The sequence below is a fragment of the Cottoperca gobio genome, chromosome 18, assembly GCF_900634415.1.
Source record: "Cottoperca gobio chromosome 18, fCotGob3.1, whole genome shotgun sequence".
In the NCBI taxonomy this organism is placed as follows: Eukaryota; Metazoa; Chordata; class Actinopteri; order Perciformes; family Bovichtidae; genus Cottoperca; species Cottoperca gobio.
Window position 1 is genome coordinate 1,671,622 of NC_041372.1, and position 23,675 is coordinate 1,695,296.

The following is a 23,675-nucleotide window of genomic DNA, read 5'->3' on the forward strand; positions in this document are numbered from 1 at the left end:
ATCATTAAAACATCAGTTCAGAGCACTGGAGAGAAGGTCATTTCAAAGTAGCATGCTGTTACAAATGGTGTGTAATCAACCAATGAATGATCTGTTTTGAGTTGTGAAGATTCAAATTTGAGCTAAGCTGTGCGGCCTCCACATTTCTGGGTTTGTATGTGTTACTGTACAAAGTCACAGCCGTGTCACCGATGACTCATTTCACCGTTATGACCGTTGGCCACACGATTGTTGTGATTCTCATAACATTCACCATAAATCAACCGTTACAGACTGTTGTGGTTACTGCGGTAACAATGATGCGCCACAATAGCAAGCTTCAAACTGTCCAAGACAGCCACTTAAACTGCATAAATAAACACTAAAGTTCAAACACTTTCTCCATAGAAACAGTAATTATAGGATTTAGATAAAAGTCACAGGCATCCATAACAACCATGAATGAAAACGGACTGTTTATGTCGGAGAGCGGGAAAGAGTTGCCGGCTGCATGACCATAAAAGGAAGCAAAGCACCGGCGGTATTATTATGGGAAATGCTTTCAAACAGTCATCTGGTAAATGTGTGAGCAATGTTTGTCACCACAAAAGGATTTGCAAACGTGTGTTCAAAGTAAGTTCAGATTGTTTTAATGCCATCATAAAGATAGACACCTGAATAGCTTCACATAAGAAATATATAGCCTGGATCACAACTTTGTTTTAATGCTTTCCTATAATATTCTGTGTTATAGTGGGTTTTATGTGGAGAGGAGTGCTGCTGTGTGGAAACAACTTTTTGACAGTTCTGCTTTTATGGTTGAAGACTGCATTTGAATTCAGCGTGGATAAACTACTGACATTCAAATGTAGTTTTGAACCATAAATGCAGAACTTTTAAAAAGGCAAAATGAATCTTAAATAAAACTCCTCCAGCTGCATTTCTTTTACTGGTTTTTGTTGGCAACACTCGTCCCATTCATTCATTTTGTCGAGCGAACAATTAAGAGTATTTTCTGAATTCAGGCAGTCACGAGGAGCAGGCGCTGAACAACACATCGGTTTCAGACTGCTGATTAGCAGAGGCAAGGCTGCAGTGTTTTTAACAGACCCTGAACTACGGGGCGCCGGGTCATGGCGGGTCGGGGCGCTGGTATTTTGTCGAGGCTTTTTATAATAGTGATGCCAAAAATATAGGATCCTTCAGGGACATTCGAGGTAAAATGTTTGCTTATCAATTATTTGTTGTATTTCCAGGTCTAATCACACTACACCAAGAGAATCCGACATGGAATCATAGCATTTATCAGGTTAATGTAGAAAGTGTGCAATAGTGTGAAACCTTGTGTGGAGCTGCAGAGAAACAAAGATGGAGCTTTTAGAAGATGATGCATTCCAGGAGCTGCCGGGAGACAAAGAAAATATCTGCATATAATAATAATGCAATAACGTAGATGATATCACAAAAGCACAACATTAAGTGAGTCTTTAAAAAGTTCCACATCCTCTCAAGTTTACTCGTATGGAAGTAAACGTGTTTACTGTATTGACATTTCTGCTTTTTATAGTTAAGTGGGGGAAGAACATCAGGTGGGCTCTTGCTAACACTACAATTAAAAACAGCGAGGAAGATTTGCATAGCATAAGGGTATCATTAACTCTCAGAGAAATGGAAACAATGTAGTCTCCGGGGTGACATCCAAAGATAGGCCTCAAACACACCTTCTGTAGGTGGTTGTCCCAGCACGCTCCTCAAGATAATACACAGTATTTAACTCCTTCTTAATATAGGTTTCCAATCTCACAATATTTGCTGTTTCAATAGAATCTCTTCCAAAATATAAGACATTGAACACATCTGAATGTGTGTGGAGCATGAACTGTTAGTGTCATTTCTATAGATCTGTAGGACTATATCACATCTTTAGTTTAATTAGTGTCGCTGCAAAGTGCTCTCACAATGAGACCAGCACAATCCTTGAAGAAAGGGAATACACACACACACACACACACACACACACACACACACACACACACACAGTTCTCTCTTTTTGTTTATCTTCTGTTTCAACAATAATAGAACTTAATTTAAACTTCTGTAACCAGTGTCCTCTGACTGTAGTGAGCTCCTGCCCTCACACCTTACAGCAGGAGTGCCAAACATGCGGCCCGCGGTCCAAAGCCGGCCCGCCGGAGGGTCCAATCCGGCCCGCGGGAGGACTTTGCAAAGTGTGAATATTAGTTGTTTTGATCATAAAGTAAAAGCCTTTGTAGACACACTGTGATCTGTAAGTTGTAACGCACATGTGTAAATGATAAACCAATAATAATTTTTTTCTTAAGAAATTTCAGGTTGTTCATAATGTTTTGTAAAAAGATTAAGTTTGAACATTTTCAGAATGTACTTGCACAAAAACGAAGGGGAAAATTTGGAGTTGTCGTTATTTACAGGTTATAATGCTGTGATTTTACTGCTCTGGCCCACTTGAGATCATATTGTGCTGCATGTGGCCCCTGAACTAAAATGAGTTTGACACCCTTACAGCATGTGGTGCTGTAGGCAAGACTGGAGAGAATTTTGCAAAATGCACATCCAGGTTTCCTAAATATTGTCCTTCCCTGCCTTGCAGAACTGAGTTTTACTCAGAAGCGATCAGGACATTTCAGACCGAGGTTGTGTTAAGAGATATAAAGTGAAAGAATCACACAATGTGCTACACCTAAGGCCAAGACTTCATCATCCTTTTAGTACTCTGCTTTATGGAGGCATGTGTAATATCTCCTAAAGAATCATATTTCTGAATCCTCTACTTCTTCCAAACCCAAAAAGCCAGAGACAAATATGCTTAGGAATCGCCTGCAGATTTAGCGTAAGCCCGCAGCCCAAAAGGATGCAATGATAAACAAGGAAGCCATGAAAGGCGGTTTCAAGGATTTAAAAAAAACAAAACACCTACTTATTATAACAAATACAGACATATGGGACAAGGTTCAAGTGATACCATTTGAGGCTAAAGTTGGAGAAGCCGGGCAACCATGCAAAGTGAGTATCGTCCTGGGAAAGTGGTCGGAGCCATCAATCCGCCAGCAGAACTGAACGTTTAGTGGAGGAGGATTCACTCCAGGGGAAGGGAAGGTGGTTTGGGGGAAAGCAAGGCATAAATATCCTGGAAACTAAATGGGCTTTCACACGCAGTGAACTCCTCAGTGCTCTTGTGCTGGATGTGTGACTTTGGTGTCAAACTGTAATCACCATCAGTTGTACAGTATTTCTTGTGTCAGTGTCCCAACTGTGACACAGAAAACATATTATTTCATATAAGAGACCGTTCCAATTACAACAGCATTCCTTCCGTGGAGACCCAACTTTAATCACCACCATGCCTAACCCCAACCATGACCATGAGAGAAAGTCTCTCCCACAAATGTTACGCTTCAGCTTTCAGGGAACTGCTTTTCTGCTCACAAATGGAAAGTGAGTTTCCAGAATGTGAGTGTTGGCACTGGATTTAGTGATTCATACATGTACACGCGCGTCATGAGCATGATGAATTGCACTATGAATAGGTAACTTAGCGTCACTGAAGAACAATCAAACTCCAGTAGACCATCATGCAGCTTTTGTTGCTTTCCAGCAGCAGACATAAACGCCACTGACACCCCGGGGATGTCTGCCGTAAGAAACTCCCATGTGAGTCTGACAACCCTCAGAAATCCTTTTCTCACCGTCTACGCTCACCTTGAAGGAGAGCAGCTGTAAGGATAGATCAACGTGCAGGTGTCACAGATTGTCTGCTGTAAATCTCTCATTAATGTAATGAAAGAGACACAGACAGTAACAGCATATTGTTTCTGGATCACTGACCAAAGCTGAAATGTTCTTGAGTTGTTTGATGTGCATGTTGCGAAAATGCCTCAAAATTGTAAACCTGTGTAAAATAAAATCTTGATAACACTACTTCTAAAGTATTTTTAAGTGAGTGCAGGTCAAAACTGCTTATTTCCCGGCTGTACAGAAAATAGAAATTAGTTTTGTGGCAGAAAAGTGACTAATTGCTTTGCCTTCCACTTAAAGATCTCTCGGTGTATTTCTGCATTGTAGGCGATGTTGACTGTAAATGAGCATTTTTAAATTGTTGCATCAATGTGATTGTGTATCTTGAAGATCAGACATTCCTGTCAGTTTCTTATTAACTGATCATAACTATCACAATATTAAACGACATGTGCAGGATTTCATCCACATCGTCCAGCTCTGCTCGACTAAGGTTTAGTGCGAAGCTCGTGAAAACATGCGGCCAAGGTTGATGAAGTAATTAAGTTTTTATTTAACAAAACCTTTTCAAGCTCAACAGAACTTGTAAATATAAAAAAAAAAAAAACACTCATTAATAAATGATCAGCATGTCTTTGAACATTCCTTCTAATTTGTGAAAAAATAAACAATCCTTCCGTCAAATTCTTTGATTTTAAGTGTGTGCTGTTTCACTTATGTGCACATCAAAGAGTCACAAAGAGGAGTGTGTGTGTGTGTGTGTGTGTGTGTGTGTGTGTGTGTGTGTGTGTCCTCACTCAGTCATTTCACCTTGCTCATCCTTCCTCCCACACAGTTCAGATGAGGTGAAGACTGAGTGAGTCACACGTGCACGATGGTTTTGATTGGTGGTTGGGCTCCACTGGGTGGTTTGGCTTCTCTTCATAATGGTTATACATCAACCCAACCAAGCGAAGGGAAATGTTTTTCTTGTCTGAAGAAACACAAGTGTAAAGTGAAACATCGCTCAGATAGTGTTTAAGGGACAGATATTAGCGTCGATCCATATATCTCGTCACAGACACTGAACTCAACGAGCTCACACACACACACAACAAAGTCAAACATTATAAAACATTCACATGTTGATCCGCTTCTTTGTGGTCAGTTTATGGATAGAAACTGTTGAGACATACAGGGAATGGATAATTAAACATGGCACCCATAAGAGTATGTGCACTTTCATATTACTGCAGAGTCTTGATTTGTTTTTTGGTATTTTGAACCGTATTGCCAAATGTCACTTGATGCATCTTTCTAATTAAGTTTAGGTGCTAGAGCTCATGTCTCTTGTCAAAATATGAACAAATGAGCAAACACACCCAACACACATGCAGTGTAATACAATTTATTGTTATTATTTTATATTATATTGTAGAGGATAAAGAAGTTTCTCACTCTCAACTAACACAGATCACTTTTGAATCTCCCATGTGAGTTTCTAAAAACATGGAATTAGTTAACATACAGAAGAGTCATTGATTGCAAAAGATAAAGACATCCATCACGTAGTGTAGAGCTGAAACACAACAACTATCTAAAGAAGTCAAAGAGTCAAAAGAAGACATTAGACAGGAGGAAAGTTTCAGAGTGCTGGGATGTGTGTTTGTGTGGGTGGCTGCGGTCGTATAGCTACAACAAGCGAAGAGGTAAAATAGGGAACAACACAGACAAGGCTGTTTGACATAGATAAATTCTGCTTATTCAGAGTAACCGGAGGGTGCAAAGCAAAAAATAATAGGGCCATTTGCAGGATGGTAGCGTGCCAGATCTCACTCTGTTGTTGAGCAGATGCAAAGCCAAAAATGCATTTGGGAAAAGCTGACGTACATATGCCAAAAAGGCATTTACTCTATTATTATTCCCTTTTCTCCCCATTCCAGCTTCCAGTGTTGACACAAAGCATCTAACCAGGTTATTTTACTGTGCATTCAATCGATAAACCTATACATTCCTTTAGCTTCAGCCACCGTTTATGATTGATTTCCCTGGTGATGTTATTGATTCACGTGCACCTCTATACCTATACCTTTCTCAAATTGCATCAGAATCAAATCATGCGTAGATCATTGTTAAGTCAAGCTGGACCTTCATAGCTCACTGACAAAGATATATGAAATAATATTCTTGCAAAAAAACCCTCGTAAAAAAATCCATCACAGCAAAGGGACCAAAAAGATCCTGTTGAACCTCCTTTAACACACGTCAGGGTGGAAAACAACATGCTGGCCAAGCTGCAAGCCTTTTCTGAAGACCTGCTTTCAAATCCGGTTTGACCTTTGTGTGGCAGTTGTGTTATTTGGTGCTTTTCTTTATCCGCAGACATTAGCCGGGCTTTTGGTTGACAGAGCCAAGAGCCATTGTGACGGCTTACTCTGGCAGATCTAAATGGATGATGCTTTAGTGTCACTGGCTCAGTGAGTGCTTGTAATCCAACGAAGCAGAGCTAAACATTATCTTTTTAAGTTGTTAGGAATGGTGTTTAAGAAGCTCATGACTGACTAACATAAGCAATTGGCAATATCCGTACAGTGTAACGAACAATACACCTTCCAGACCTGGAGAAAGTCATGACTTGCAAAATTATTCATATCCTCAACTCTGACAGAGATGAAGAAAATGGAACTGTGCATCAATTTTAATTCCCTGCATCGGATCAGACTTGCACATCTTTCAAGGTCACCAAGTACTAACCAGAACATTTGATCCGTTTGTCTCCTCAAACTAAAGTTCTTAGTTGTTGGAATGTCAGGAAACCGGAGCTTTATTTATACATCACAGATGGTTGGGGGAATATGAAATAAGCCATGTCTTGCCATGTATTCTATGCAATATGGTCACACAGCTGTGGATCCTGGTTCCATTGTTGGGTAAATCCAAACGTAGCTGTCCAGTTGGCTGCAAACAGCTAGCCTGCAGCATAATTATTTCCCAGGGAAGCCAAAATGCAGGAGAATGTTCTACATAGATTATCTTGGAAGCCTGTTGAATTTCTAACAATGAAATCCATTTTAACGTTGATAAAGGGACAATGAGACGCAACCCTTTGAGTTCTCCGGCTGCTTCACTGCTCGATGTGACATCAACTCCTGCTGCTTGACTGAACTCTTCTCTGTGGATGGAGAAGGCTGATCGCATGGCTCCAATGTCTAAACATCATATCCTTTTTAATGCACTCAATGTCAAAGTGAGTCTTTTTAAACTACGCTCATTTTAGGGTTATTAGGAAATATTGTCACGTCTATTGTGTGAGACAGTTATTGATGGATTACAAAGCTCTGAGCGGTTTGTTTTGCTGTTACACTCATTTTAGGTTGCTCTGTGTACAATCAGCGAAACACCAAGAAGTTATGACACCTCCTTATTATTGGCCAATGATTCTCGCAAACCAACAGAGAAACAGTGTGAAAAATGATTAGAAATTCAAACTGACAGCCAGTGAAATACAGAGAAAGAGAGAAATGAAGAGATTCGGCACAAGCAGATGAACTCTCCCAAATCTAAAATGAGGCACAGACTGCAGAGGCAAAGAGGGGAAGATCTCTCTCTAAGGCTCATTACTCTCCTCATAGCATGCCAAGTGCTGACCTAGCAGCATCCCAGCCCCCTATCCTCCTCTTGCCCTTCAACCCCCTCCTCCAGCAGGTGAGGGAGTCGAACGCCATCAGGCACACCCGCCGTCAGCCCATTTGGTGTGCGACACCCATAAAGCAATGCAGGATGGTAGTGCTCCAAGAGCTTTAAAAGCAGCCAATGGCTACTTTAATGGATGGATACACTATTTAACTTAATTCATGCTCTGTTCGAGCCTTACAGGGAGGATTTGACCTCTCTTAGGTTAAATAATGGTCCCAGCGTAGATGGGTTGGTCGGGGGGCAGGAAGGAGATAAATGCACTGTGACATTCAGCTCACTCCAGCGTCCCCTGATGTGTGATTTGAGAGCAGTCTATTAGGCACACGCTTTGCTTAAACATGGGGAGAGTTATTAGATGGGGCAGCAATGACTGGGGGCTGCGCATTAGGCAGCATTGGAAGAGACAAACGGGTGTGTGCAGGGCTCCACAGCCATTTATCAACGCAAATCAGAAAAAGGATGCAAGAATTCATTGTAAGAGAGAGTAAGACTAATGTAAAGGCACAGCGTGCATTACGTCTTTGGATTGTAAGTTATTCGAAGGACAAAAGCAAAATGAAGACACGACCTTGAACTCTGAAAACTCAATGTTTCCTACCATTTGAAAAAGGAATGAACATAAAAATAATAAACAAATTAACCAGCAATAATCAGTAGTCGCAGAACTAAGAAGTCGCATACTAAACAACTCTGTTTTCACAAACTCACTTTCCAATGAAGCATGTCCAGTGTTTGCTGCATATGGAAATATATGAATAAATAAACCTGGCATTTTCAGACTTACTTTATGCCTGTACATTTCAATTCAATTTCAGATGTTTAGCAAAGTCCAGCCTGAAGCTGGGTCTGCAGCACTAACTGTAACACAGGATGGACGGGTCAGTACACAGCACTTAGAATAATTACATCAGTGTGACTCTCTTGGATCGTCCTGGTCTTCCCGTGAATCACATGAAGTGAGTTCCTGAGCATCACTTAGCGTGGGAAGACCAGCATGTTCACTTATACACATTATGAAGGTGCTCCACAAGCTGTAGAAACAAATCATGCGGAACAATAAAGTTACTTTATGATTCACTTAGACATTCGAGGAACAATAATACTGTCGTGTTTTTACATGCGCTCATATTTTACATTTTAAGATTGATTTTCCTCTTCACATTCCTGCAGCTGCTGATGAGTTAGCAGAATGCTCTATTGTTTGAGAACAAAGTGACCTCGTAGCCCCTTAACCTACACAACTCCATCTCAACCTGACGCTTTAACGAGCGTTGGAAAGAAGCCACGCAAAGATCCATCCATCGTCTACCGCTTATCCGGGGTCGGGCCGCGGGGGCAGCAGCTCCAGCAGTGAACCCCAATCTTCCCTTCTCCGGGCCACATCTGCCAGCTCCGACTGGGGGATCCCGAGGCGTTCCCAGGCCAATGAGGAGATATAATCTCTCCACCGAGTAAAGTAAAGAGTAAAGCTCTTGTGCTCATTTATTGCAAATAAAAGCCGCCATTTTATGTTTGAAAACCGTCAAGAATGTCGCACTGCAAAAACCTTTTTCAACTATGAGATTAAGTGACTGACCCGTGAGGGCCAAAGTATACTTTATTAAATCGCTCTGCCTTTATTCATTCATCTCTAGAAAGTATTCCTCGTCACCCTGCGGGGGTCAGGAGGACTCTTTTACTTCAGATGCAGGTTAGCACGGAGATGTGTGGAGAGGTCAGGCTCAGTTTGGCCATGCTGTCTCTCTCCATCTTCCTCTCTGTGAACATCCTTACATCCGCCCCCATCTGCATATTCCCAGAGTGACAAAACTAGTTAGCCGAGTAATAAATCAAACCTCGGCTGCCCAATTTGGTTTCCTAATGTAATTAATAAGTGCTAAAAGCATTTAACTGGCCATAATTTGCGGATGCCACTTTGAAGTGACTATTTAAAGGAAAACTTTGTGCACTTGTGGAAGATAATATTATGTTGGCTCTGATGTCTTTGCAAGAAGTTGTATACAATAGCAGCATAACCCACATACTTATTTATATAATTGAAAACTTCAAGTGAAAGCTGAAAAAAGACCGTTTGACAACATCCAGATCCATTAACATTTGTCTAATCAGTGTTGGGGAATAACAGATTATTTTATAATCCACTATGATTAAAGGCAAACATATTTTCCAATATGCCAAACACTGTTTGCAGGATGATTTCCCCGTGATTGTATTGCATTCAATTCTAAGTTGTACAGACATGTACAGATAGAGGGTTACCGTTTATAGATGAATTGATATCTCTGCATTTCATTTCGACCTGACGATCCATAATTTGTCACAGATTAGCTTCTGAAATCAACTTTCCTGATCCTGACGCCTTTATTAATTGCTTTACTTTTAAGCAGCCTTGAATAAATCATTATCGACACATCCTCACGCTGCACTTCAGCCTATCAAAAAGATTGACTCTCTCAGAAAGGATCTATCAATTAAATCTCTGCTACTTGGGGCCCAATCCTTGCAGTCACTTCCAGACTTCCAGGCTTAATCCTCTTCTTCACTTTCTCTCTGCAGCAAACCACTGAGAGGATAGTGCAGACAGAAGTGAGCAGAGGGAAGGCGAGAGGGAGGAAGTAGAGAGGGGTGATTGCCGAAGAGCAGAGCTTGTCATGAGTGGATTTATTGCTAGGGAGACAGCGGCGGGAGGCGTGCGAATTGATGGGTGACACATAATCAGCCTCCTTATCGCAGCCTCGCAAAACTGGATTGCATCCAGAGGCTTGTGATCCGTCCGGATTTGGCTAATGTCTCCCACTCCTCTCCTGAGCCCGACAGCTCTCCGTTATCAGGGCCTGGCCTGGGCTTCCTTTCCTTTCCTCTGCCTGCTTTCCCTCCAGCCCTCCATCCACTGCCTCCTCCATGCTGTCTGTATCTTAACATGTTGTCAGGTGAAGAGGCAAGTAAAGGTTTGTTGACCAGGTCTATCTGTCCACCTCTCTTCCTGCCTTATTCTCACTCTAAGTACTATTTTATCCTCTCTCCGTCTTCCTCTACCTCTGTCAGCAGTGCTTCCTTAAATGCCACACTAAAAGTTTCCACAAAATAAATCTCCAAATGTGTTTCTTAAATCAGTACCAATTGTTTACGGTGTTTGTTGGCAGAAACAAAACCAAACCTCTAATGTGTCACCGCTGTTGAAAACAACAGCATAACTCTTGAGACTGTTCTTGATTGCATTTTCTAACCCAACATGCCAGATTTTTGTCAGAAATGTTTATTGTTTCGTGACTGGAGTTACAGAAGCAACAGCTCACGGAAGGAGTGAATCACAGCCTCCAGAGTGGTTGGGTTCAAAGATTCACAAAGTGGTTTGAGAGTGAAATTAAGCCATGCTATGACATGATGCTCTCGTTGACTCACACGAGCTCTCAAATCTCTCACGAAGCCTGATGTCAAAATACTTTGATTCCTGTAACATGTCATTGGAAGGACAGGCCGGAGTCCCCAAGAAGACGCACACGCATCTATACAGTGGTATAGTGGTGCCATGTGGACACTACTTGTCCACTGATTACATTTCAACATATCCAAAATCGTCTGAATGAGATCTGGGCCCGGTGGTACACGAGACAGATGCTATTTTAGACTATTTTATTTCTGGATATTTAATTTCTGCTATTTTAAATCGGCAATTTTTATAATGGTACTTCAGACTCATTTACATCAACACTGTGATTATTGTACTGTAAATGCTCTGTCTAATCTTGTACTAATTGTTATGTTATTGCTGTGAAGCACTTTGGGCTGCAATTCTTGTATGAAAGGTGCTATACAAATAAAGCTCATTATTATTATTATTATTATTATTATTATTATTATTATTATTATTATTACTGCGTGAGGTGAAAGGTACTTTGAAAACAGTACAAGTGTCACAAGCACAAAGCACATGCAGCTTGTAAAAGCCAAGAAACCGTCGCCTTTCCCAGCTGAACCTCCAGAACTAAACTGCCCAAGTGAAACTGCAGGTCACTCAGCATTATAATGCTGCCACAGTTTAATAATTGGGGATTTTGACAAGGCCCCTACGCCAAGATTTGGAATTATTTCTTCTCTTCCTGGTTAGCTTGCGAGGCTAATCTAAGGCATAGACTTTGGTCTTCCTTTCCTGCTGGACACGGCATTGCCCCACTAGCAACGGACACAAATGCAGAACTTTTATGACTAAAGTACTTTTTAAAAATGATCAAACCTGAACCAAGTCAAACAGTCCGAACAGAATCTGAACCCCAGATAGCAGAGCTCTACCGGGGGATTTTAGTAGCATTGCAGCGACTGGCAAAGTTGTTCAATCGTCAACGGGTTGATACATTTAGCCGACAGTGCCAATTCTCCATTTTAACTTTGTTACAAAGTGAGAAAATTACCAGAGAAAACGACAAAGCTTTGTGGCATTTTCTGTGTTGGCAAGCAGAATGCAGACTCAGTAATGAGCTTAATTGCTTTGCTTCAGAGCTAACATGAATCTGTGTTGCCAGGCTGCTGGATTAAAAACATTAACGTATTGCCTGAGTGAACCTCAGCTCATAAAAGCACAAAGATCAGGCTAGTTACTGCACCAACATGCTTATTTAAATAGCAGAGGATACAGTACCAGCAGTAATGTACTGCATCACAGACTGAATGATAATCAATACAGTAAAACTTACAAGTTAAACAATAAACAAAGCAATCCAGCGTTCACAACGTGAAGCGATGCACAAACACACACTGGGATTTATTTAGCAGATTGTATAGGTGGCTGATAAAGTGCTGACACAAGGCTTCATGGACAGTTTATGCATTGCACAATGATCTGATACACAAACTGTATTAAAGTCTCATTTCAAACAGCTGTCACCTATGCAAGCTGCACGTTCAATAAGCTGACAATAAGTTAAATAATAGGCCTATTTAAAGTGCACGTCTACACGAATGATTGAAGTCAGAGCCAACACACAGACGTCCCTCGTTATTCTTCTATTGTTCGTCGCAGACTTAAGGCCAACGCAGTGCGCACAATGCAAATCTCTGATCGTCTTAAAAGAAAATAAATGCAATGTAATGATACCGATTTCATTTCTGAATGACAAAACAAAACCGGCCGATGCTGACATAATACAATAAGCTCATTACACAGGAAATATAACATTTACATATAAATTGAGTTAAGTCACAACTCTCTCCGCTGTTTCTTTAGATTATTCAGTCTTATCAGGGAAGAAGTTTGGCTGAAAAACACATTGATGAGATTGCATTAAAACAAGGACGAAGTGTTCGCACTTGTGTTGTTGACGCTCTCCAGAGAAGAACAACTCGCATGTCAGTTGAGTGAATGCCCTTTGACTGACATTATAAAGCTTTGAGTATCATTTTTACATAAAAAAAAAACCCACAATCCAGCAATAATAAATGTTTTAGTAGGGCTGTCAAAGTTTATACCTTCCCTGTGTCAATTATTTAGATAAATGCAACAAAATAAAAATAGCAAAACATCATAAAACGTCATTACAGAATCATCAGAGTCTCCAGACATGCTGCTGTACACGGTGGTGCTTTGAGCTAAAGGCTAACGTCACGCCAACATGCTTATCTTAGTTTTTAGCATTTTAGCATTCTAAACCCGTAAAGATTTGTCCTTCTGATAGTGCAAGATGAAAAGTCCAGAGGTTCCCAGGGGCAATGAATGTTTGCACTAAGTTTCATGACAATCCATCCAATAGTTGTGAAGAAATCTGGTGGATGTGACCACACAACATCGCCGCTACTGTAGCTACAATATGCTCAAGTACAATATATGTTCTTAGTAAAATAGTTAATGTTCCATCCATCGTCTACCTCTTATCCAGGGTCGGGTGGCGGTGGCAGCAGCTCCAGTAAGGAACTCCAAACTTCCCTTCCTGAGGCGTTCCCAGGCCAGTGAGGAGATATAATCTCTCCACCGAGTCCTGGGTGTTCCCCGGGGTCTCCTCCCAGCTGGGAGTTAATGTTGTTATTACTAAAAGGTTCTTTATTTCTTTGATATTTCAGTAGTCAGTTTTTGTTTGCAGTAAAACAAGACAATCAACTTCATTTGTCCCCAAAGGACAATTGTTTTTTGTTGCATCAAGACAGAGAGAAGACGATGAAATACAAAAAGTCAACATAGGGTTCAATGGGGGAAGACGGGGGGGGGGGAGGGGAAACAACCACGGTCCCAGGTTGACCTTCTCAATTAAAAGGCCAACATCAGTAATATAAATAAACAGCTGGTACAACATGTAGAAGTAAGTAAGTAAGTAAGTAAGTAAGTGTGTGTGTGTGTGTGTGTGTGTGTGTGTGTGTGTGTGTGTGTGTGTGTGTATACATAGCCAACACTGCTATCATAAACAAAAATCAATCCCATGATGCAAAGTCAGAAATGTTTTAATCCCACCAAACAGTCCTCTCATCTGAACGAGCAGGAGGTCAAGCAGACCTGGTGTTACAGACCAGCACTTAAGTTTCACGCTAATCTTTCCAACGCTTGTGTCTTTTAATCGAAGAATAAGGTGATGATTATATTCTATACAGCTTATCCCTCTAGATATCAATATCTTAAAGAGATTCCAGCACAAACAGAGACGATTAAGAACAAAGACGTGGGGGGAGACGCGCCGATTATGAGTCCTGGACGACCGGATTCTCTTTAATGACTCTGAAAAGTGGCCATTTACAAACGGTGGCTGTGTGACCGTGTTTGCCACTCATTCTCCACATCTCCTCCTGTAGGGCTGCAATTTTCCCACGATGCAACAGCCGGATGACAAATGGTTGCTTAAAAAGCCGTTTAAGAGGATTGCCGTCTGTATCTGTGCGGTGCGTGTGTGAATATATGAGACTGAGTGAGAGAAAAGAGAGGCCAAGTAACATCAGTCCACCCCTACTGATTTATTGTTGTGGAACTACACGAGGAAAACATTTACTTTGGTGAGTTAGCTAAAGGACGAGGGAACATGATGATTCACTTCATCACCTAAAAGTGATGAAGACCTCTGTAGGCTCGCTACAAATGTTCATGGCTGCCGAAAAAAGGACCAAAACATCCAGAGAAACTTCTAAACCTACTATTCTTTATCTAAATCCACTAGTTCAATGTCACCGAATTCGCAGCGCAGCGAGCACTTATAAAGGGGCACTCTCTCCTTTTTAAAACATAATGTTCTCATGCTGAAAGAAACGTTTTCTATAGAACAACATTGGTTGCCTTGAACCAAGTCTATCTGCGTTTGACTCTTCATGTGCTTCTTTAAAAGAGCGTTTCGATTGAGAGGCTTATTGTTTGGAGAGATTCCTTCTAGAGCTGCAATATGTAATCGATTAATCGTTAGTCATTTTTTTCATGCAGAAATGCTGTTAGTCACTCAAATATGGAGATTTTATATCATATTAAAGTGAATATCTTTGGGTATTACATACAAAACAAGACATTTAAAGACGTCACATTGGACTTTCAGATGGACATTTTCTCAATCGGCAGATTAATCGCTCATGATAATAACCGGTAATTGTTGTTACTACTCCTTAAAGCTGTGGATGTTTGCTCAGGGCATAAACAAGATTGAATTCTGTTGTTTGGAGTTTTCTTGAATGAAGTGCCCCATGACAGTCATTAGTGATAGCAGCTCGTCTCCAGCGTCACATGTTCAGGCCTTTTAATGTCACAACAGCACACGCAGCGCTCCGTTTCCACTACAATAACATTTTACTTGACAAAACACAGCGAGGACAAAAGCACACGCAGAAAAAGAGAAGCGTAACCCAACTCCTCACATGTTCCCCACACATAGGTAATGTAATTATGAATGTTTGATCTTGATCGTGGGAACTGCTCGCATGTATGATAAACAACAGGTCTGCTGGGTCATTAGAGAGCCGGCGAGTTGTTTGTGTGGGTAGCTTGGCAAGAAGGCCCTGAGGTTTGGAAGCTGCCGTGGTGTGTGTGGTCAGCAGGTCAGATATATCTGGCAGCTCCACCGCCCGCAGACTCAAAGTGTGTTCTTTAAACAAAAACAACACTTTTACAAGACAGCCTTCAAATGCAGGGAAAGTTACCACTGGGTTCAAGCTTAACAGACCACAGCTGTTCGTCTGGGACAATCAAAAAATATGAACTTTACCAACTTATTCTCTTTTCTTTTACCTCTTAGCATGTTTTAAGTCTTTTTACATTACAATGCAAATCCTCTGAAAGTCAAAAACAATTACATATATTATCGCAAATTAAATATATCGTCAGCGCTTATCTTTATTGTGTTGGAAGGCGGTATTATGACTAACACTGTATAAGTGACCTGCATGTGATACTGTGAATTTGAGTCTTTCCATGATTAACTGGTGAATTAAATTGCTAAAGCTAACCCTAATTAATTTAATTAATTACTTGATAATCAAAGATTAGTCTTTGGCAAATGTATTCATACAGAGATTTATGTGTTGAATGTAACATTTCTGTGGGTGGGTGTGTATGATGGATACAGAAACTACATATTTGCCAACTGCCTTCAAAGGAAATGTGCTTAAAAGGTTACAGTGGATGAATAAGAAACTACTAATAATATCCTACAGTGATATTTAGAGGTGCCAAGTGGTATGTTGGATCATATTGTGCAACAAATATTGTTATTTTCCTCCATAATTTGAGTTAAACGATGCTCCACGTTTCTACTCCAATATGCGTCAACATGTTCAGCGGACAGTAAAGAAGGTTTATTGTTTCACATGTGACATCTTGACTATATTAAACATCTGTCTGCAGATTGTTACGGGGGGGGGGGGGGGCAAAAGACAACTTCAAAGAATGCTTAAAACTCCCACACTGCTACATTTCAGGACACTTGCTGATGGAACAACCTGTCCAACAATAATAAATTGAGGTGAAAAGAGAAGAGAAAGGAAAACGTCCTTTGTGACACTGCCGCTCACTCTGGTGAATACGCACTGAAGTGCCCCCCTCCCTCTCTGATCTATGGACTGTCAAGATGGATATTTGCTGAAATACTTTATCCCATTTCTGCAGCGCCAATATGAACGGCCTCTACTCGCTGGAGGAAAGGGGGGGGGGTTATAGAAACTACAGAGCACCTCAACTTTTCTAAAAAGTGCTGGTGAGTGAGCGTAACTAGAAAGCAGAAGTGTGTTTTCATTATCGATTAATCTGCATATTTAAGAGGCTAAAAACAGTTGTAGGTATCGTTGCCGCTCTGGAAGTGTGCGAAAGATATCGGCCTGATGTCATGGCGACATACGGCGGTGGGTTCTGTTGTTTCTGAGGTTTTGTTTTGGCAACGATGAATCATACTGTAGATTCGTCCAATAGCAATGTGGTTAAACTTTGACATCTTGACTCTAATTCAGGCCTGGGATTATTCACATCCAGTGAAAGGAAAAGACCTATGTGGGTGACCTCAGACTACAACATTCTTCAACAACAAGTCTCTCACTTTGTTTTTCTATTTGTTCCACTCAGCAAAAAAAAGCTGAGATAATCTAGCAGCGTCTGCCTCGGGAACCACGCGGGCCTCCGGTCTCACCAAACTCAATCACATCACAGCGTCTCATCTCGTCGGTTTTCCGGACTTGTAAAGCAGCAAAGAAAAATAAAATAAGGTGCAAAACAAACTCTTGCTCGAGAAATGTATAATGATGCAGCGCCTGTGACTCCCTGTGAAAACAACTGTCAGCTTTGGCCTTGTGCTGATTTGTGGGTTTTGGCAGGCTGACATGGTCATTAAACAGTGTTCAGTGTTTACCACACAACCCCATCATGCTGGTCAAAAGGTAATAACATCTTCCTGATGGGACATGTTTATTTACAGCAAGTACTAAATATTGGAGGAACCCACCACTGCGTGCATATCTGCCCGGGCCACTTTTGATAAAGTTTATTACACCATAAACAACTAGAATCCCCGCCTCACGGTTGTGTGCTTTTGCCAACCAGTCAAGTTGCAGTTTGCATTCATCATTTTATCCTATTAAAGCATTTACGCAAATACATTCTTGAGTTATGGGCAAAACATGTGCTCTGTGAGGTCACAGTGACCTTGACCTTCAAGCAGCAAAATCTAATCAGTTCAAGTTCAAGCGGACGTCAGGAACAAGAGACGTACGGACACCCGGACACATAATGCCCCGACTGTCAAAGGCAGGGAGGCTATAAAAGGTAAAATGATGACTGCAGAAGTCCACCGACAGGACAAGTGACCACGATGGATAACTTGGTGAAAAAAAGCTGGAAACGTGCTCCCCTCGCTCGGAGACGACCGCCCCTCCCACATGCCCTCATGCCTCAACTGTGGCGCTGAAGATGGTCAGATCCAAGTTGTGGGTAAGTGAGTGTGAAATGGCATTGCTGAAAAGAAGCATCTGCACTCACCAAACAGTCTCTGGAGTAAATAAAGTTGTTATCCTATATCTGTAGGAGAAATGAAGCATGCAGATATAAAATTACTATTATATTACACTTGTTACATCACTGTTATAATAACGAGACTCTAAAAGAAGTTTAGGAGAACCTGAAAAGTAAAACTTCTGGTGATGATGTAGGTGTAGCGATGCATTGTTCCCGCTATAGACTGCTGTGAGGTACATAAGTAAATTGAAGAGGTCTTTGAGAATACACGACAGCTCCACAAACATTAACATTTTCATTCTCTTCTCATCGCTAACAGCCCCAGGGAGACCCAACCATGCGTATTCTATTAACAAAAGGCACGCCCAGTGCTCCCAAGTCTCAGTCTCGATTCATACACATCCCCAAATCCCTTGGCAAAAGCTGTTTGTGTTCACTAGAGCCTGCAAGAGGGACAGACAGGGGGGGAAAAACAGAGACAAAGACGGAGAGAGGAGAGGGAGATGTAAGAAAAGCTGAAAAACAAACCCTCTACAGAGAAATGTCACTTTTTGCAACAGTACACAGCCCATGGCTGAGCTTCTTTATGGTTCATCAGGGTAAAACCACCGTTTTACCTTCAGGGGCTCAACCCCGGCTCCTTCATTAGCCTGCGGATCCATGAAAGTGTCACAAGGAGACAACATCGTGGTGTCTTTCCTGAATCAACCCTTCTGCCTGCCTCCTCACCCAGGAGGTCGAACCCAACAGGGGCATTAGTCTGAGGCATTATGAGCCGATAGGTTTACAGATTCTTAGCATGCACACAAAGTCACAAAGCACACTGTAGTTAGATATTATCATTATTTACGTCCTGTATTCTCGTGATCTACTCCTGTGTATACACATACATCAACTTCACTCGTTGCCGTTAATGACATTCAATAGGATAAAAGACCGTTTGTGTTTCTTCTCGCCTCGGACCTGCATCTCGTCAGCCCTGAGAGATAGATTTTGGGTGGAGTATCACTTTAACAAAAGCCTCCCTTTCTGTGTGGTGCGGTCCAGATGACAGGTTTCTGTCACAATCTTAGACAAGCGTGAGTGCACACCTGCAAAGTCACCGAGTAAAATATCTGCAGTGTGGTGACATCATCAATACGTAAAAAGGCTTCGGGCCGAGAGACGTGATTCATTCGGCTGCAGGCAGCGCAGGCTCAGATAAGAAGCTCGATGTAACCCGGAGCAGGTAAAGCAGAGGTTGGTGAATCCGAATTCATACAAGGATTTGATTTGAACACAATCAATAATGTGCTTTAGCTGCTCTCCTCTCCCTCACACAGTGGATTCTAATGTACTGTGCATCAACCTGAGAATTATACTTTACAGAACGCCAAGTATTCCTTCCAGTTGAATAGTTTGCACACCTTCTCCTGCACTCAAAGCATGAGGGCAGCGGGGATCATTTTCTTGTCTGATAGAAATTGAATGCATAGTTAATTTCACAGCAGGTACAAGTAGAGCCAAGTAGAACTGCTGATGGTGGAAGTTGTTTGCCCAGCAGGTAAGCAACACATCACTGACATTTGCTTCTATTCATTCACACAAGGTCTCGAGCCTGCTGTTAGCTCGCCAGTCAGAATAATAAAATGGTCTCTCAGTGGGCAAAGTTGAAGAACCAATCACACTTAAGAGCCGGCTTCTTTCAGGGAGTAATGAGATGTATAAGGTCGGACAAAGCCATCTTTGGAAATTACCAAATGTATATTTCAGGCCAATAATCTCATAATCTTTGAAGCCATTATTAGTAGAACGCTCACTCCTATGTGGTCTCAGAACTGCGTATTTTATGATCACTAAAAACATTTTCAGTGCACATTTGAGTTCGTTAGAGAATCAATCCAACAAGTTTACTTTTGCCATTTCTAAATCTAACTTTCTTGGACTCTTGGTGCTGCACTGCACTCGGTTGTGATAGTGAAAGGTGTTTATCATGTAATGGTATCCACAGTGGAGCCACTGCAGGGCGCAGATAGCAGGCTGCTGTTTCCAGATCAGTTCTGTTCCAGCAGTCATAATGCTTGTTGCTATGATTAAAGATGGAGAGACATTTCTTGGACCTTCATCTTGCTCTCTCTAGGGCAAGTTAGGACTCAAGCCATTCCTCGCTAAGATGACATGAACACAAACACAATTGTGTTTTTAGACTTTTCAGAAACTTCTGCATAATTATGTCCATCCCTTATTCCCCAAACTACAAGTTCCAGTTTTGATTTGGAGGTCTCAAAATGCTTTTTCCAAAGTTGTTTTATCCCTAAAACAGTAAGAAATAAAATGCAAAATAAATCCTCTTCTCTTGTCTGTTTTCACATCTCACAACACACAACACACAACACACACACACACACACACACACACCAAAGGCTGTTGAGGTGAGGGAGAACTCTCCCCGACAAAAAGAGTAAGAGGGACATGAAATCCTTGTACATCACTGCAACAGTAGTTGTGACTGGAGACATGGAAAGACAACACTGCCCCCTAGGTATAGAAACTGTAATAATATCCAGAGAAGCAGAGTGTGTTGGGGGGGGGGGGGGGGTTACTTTAGTCCTTTACCTGCAGGAGCCGACTAACAAGCTACTTCTGTTGCCTACGTTGTGCAATCAAAGTGTTTAATTAATGTTGATTGAAGTTTAGTTTTTTTCTTGATTTAACATTTTAATATAAAGCAAATAATTCATTTTTGGCGAGTGGGAAAAATAAAATAAATTAACTCATAATGCAAAACTACACAAATAAAAAGCTTGTGATGGGAAAGTGAAGCCAGAGACATTAGAGCTACTTTACGTCTGTATCTTCATAGTTAAGGCCCTCTGAAGCTTATATTAATATAGTCGAGCTCAACAGAATATTATCAGTGCTCCAAATTGGAGCTAGACAACCATCTCCATCAAAGCAAGCAGTGAGCCCATCAACAGCCCTCGAATCTCTTCTTTTTCCTCTGTATCTTATATGCAGCTCGACTCGTTGCGCCTGGCTGTAGCTAATCTGGCTCTAAGCAGCGTGGGCGGCAGCGGGCAAGGGCACAAAGGGGCTGCTGGGTAAAACACTGTGGGGAGACAGCAGTGATTGACGGATATAATTAGCCTGCCGAAGAAACGAGGCCGATGGGAGGAGCTGGGGTGTTTGGACAGCCTTTAGTACACTTGGATACACACACTCGCACGTTTTTATGCAAACAAGTGTCGCCATGTACGGGCAAAGAAATATGCAATCCTGCACAAAAAAACAACAACAAAAAGTAACAACATATGGGTGAGTAAGCCCACACACTCAGAGGGATTTATTAATGTTTCCCCACCTGTAAAGAATTCATGTTTTAAAAAAGGTGGGATGTTTATAAGAATAGTCCATGATAGGGTGTCATGAGTTAACAACACAACTTCTCAGTAACAGCATTAGCACAATTTAAAGTGGGGAAAACACACATGGGGATAATGGGCAACCCTGACAAGGCCTTGAAGCAACACAACTTCTGCTCACGTTAATGGAAGTTTGGCACCCCGTCTCGCTCCTCTTGGCTCCTTTTATGTGGAATATCATGTCACTGTCAGCGTGGCCATTAAGGCAGAACGAGGGAGAGAGGGGTGCAACTCGCTGCCAAATGGTGCAGAGAAATGAGGATTCCATCAGGCCGACAGACCCCTCACCGGCTTTCTGAAAAGGTGTCATTTGCTTTAATTTGATTGTTTTTGGGTGGTCAATAATATGGCTTTTATTTAGCCCACCTGGGGATCTTCTTCGTCTGCCCGTCGGCAAATAGGCTTATGTGTTCCTGCATGCAGATCCCTTTAGACCGCTTACTATTCACAGATATTTGAGAGCGCTGTATTTATATACAACATTTTCAGAGAGATAATTATCATCTCCGGCGTTAGTTTGTATACAGACAGGAATCTGAAGTTAGACTTTGAGCACAGATGCCATTTTACTTGTACCACAAAGTACAAGTGGCATTTGTAATAATCCTCCATAAGGAGCATCGCTAACCGAGTTATACCAGCATCTGTCTGCAGGGTGCCGGAGCGTTTTTGCAGCACACCTAATCCGTAAGAACGTAAAAACAATGTGGAGAGTATCTGGACCCACAGGACACGAGGGGGTGCTGTAGTTTATCGACTGTCAACATGAGACTAAAGCTGCTGTTCAAACCCCTTTGTGATACATTGATCCGACGAGCAAGCATCACTATATCTACTGTGCAGGCAGTGCATTATTGCATTTCTGCTGGAGCACAATCACAGTTGGTGATGGACAAGTGCTCACTGCTCACGACAGTCACGTGCCAATCTCAAAAAACGCAAACTTTCCTGCCGCTCCACAACGATGACGTCTCTGTCGAGCCTGAGGCTTCACCTGGTGTGTTATTCATCTTCCTCTTTGTGGAGCTCCTTCAGTGGCCGCGCAGAGACGGAGGAGATACCCAGGGAGGCTTTCACACCTTCAGTTTAGGACACCTCCTCAAACAATGGGAGCTAACTACACTTAAATAGTCTGTGTTCAATATCAGGGATGCAGGATCCATCATCGTTTAAGAATAATTAATGTTCGGCTAAAATATCGAACTTCGTGCATTTAAAAAAAAAAACAACACAGGAAAGCTTTTTTGGATCCGCTTCAATCAAGGTGTTTGAACATGCTCTGTAACATTGTGTTGTTAATTTGGATCATAATTTCCTTGTGCAACAGCAGGCGCTTTTTAAATAATTATTTAGACAAGTATGAATAATGTACCATTCATGTAGTTTCAGAATAAATCAGAAAATGAGTTACAAAATTCTCTTCTGCGAAGGCATCTGCTAAAGTATTAGTGATCGGATATGACTACAGTGCATCCCTGATTAATGACAAATAGCTGCGCCCATACATCTAAATTACGTACAAATATAATTCATGTACTTACTTTTCGTGATAATCAGTTCCTTTCTACAAAACTTGCCTCAACTGCTGCATGTGGGAGAAATTTCTATTCTGTCCAAATGTCTTGTCCTTCATTGATAAAGTCTCCTATCTCCCTTTTCTGCCCTAAAACTGACGATAAGTCCGACATTGTGCAGCTCTAAACCCACTGTTTACCAGCAGGTTTAATGCAGCAAGCCCTTAATTGCATTCATTATCTAAAGCTCCAGGTCTGGGCCAAGGTTGCGGAAAGAGATGGGGGATTTCAGTTATCTCTTGTTTATTCAAAAATATATATATAATAATAATAATAATAACTGCCAGTACAGTAGATAATAGGTAATGAGCACAAAATTGTGGAAATAAATAATGAAAAAGGAAAGGATTTCCTCTGCACTTATCCCCCATTTTCCATACAGAAAATAAATAAGGATGCATAGTCCATCATAGCTTAAGACGTATTGAAAGTCTGCAGGAAAATACAAGCTCCTTTGTGTGAGGGGACACAGAATGGAGTCCTCCCCGTCCCCTGAGGTGAAGTGGGATGTGGGGATGTAATTGTAACGCAGTGCATGAACATAAAGAAGGAAAGTTATCTGTAAACTAAACTGAATATTCAGAACACTTTACAGCAGCAGGTTAACAAGAGGAAGGTGTGTTACGTACCACGTTTGTACTGGAGAATGTCAAAACATTTGGAATATTTCCTGCTTTAAAGCATCATCACATCACTAGTGGAAGGATCAAGTAATAATTGAGGCATTATAGGTTGTAACCATCATTAGTCGGATCCAGAAAGAGACTCCAGTGCATTCATCACGGTGGTAAACCTGCAGAACGCCAGACGCCGTGATGATGAGGGCGGTTTGAATATTCGCCCTCGTCTCTCTTTAAGCGACAGTTCCTATATTTTAAC

At 41.5% G+C, this 23,675-nt stretch overlaps 1 long non-coding RNA gene across 1 annotated transcript in view; it reads right to left on the minus strand.

Moving 5' to 3' along the window:
* LOC115023899 (uncharacterized) overlaps positions 1-23,675 on the minus strand; it is a 69,799-nt gene that overhangs the window by 20,006 nt on the left and 26,118 nt on the right. The window contains exon 2 of the long non-coding RNA XR_003834057.1: positions 4,551-4,726. This is a non-coding gene — a long non-coding RNA (uncharacterized LOC115023899). The remainder of the gene's footprint in view (positions 1-4,550; positions 4,727-23,675) is intronic.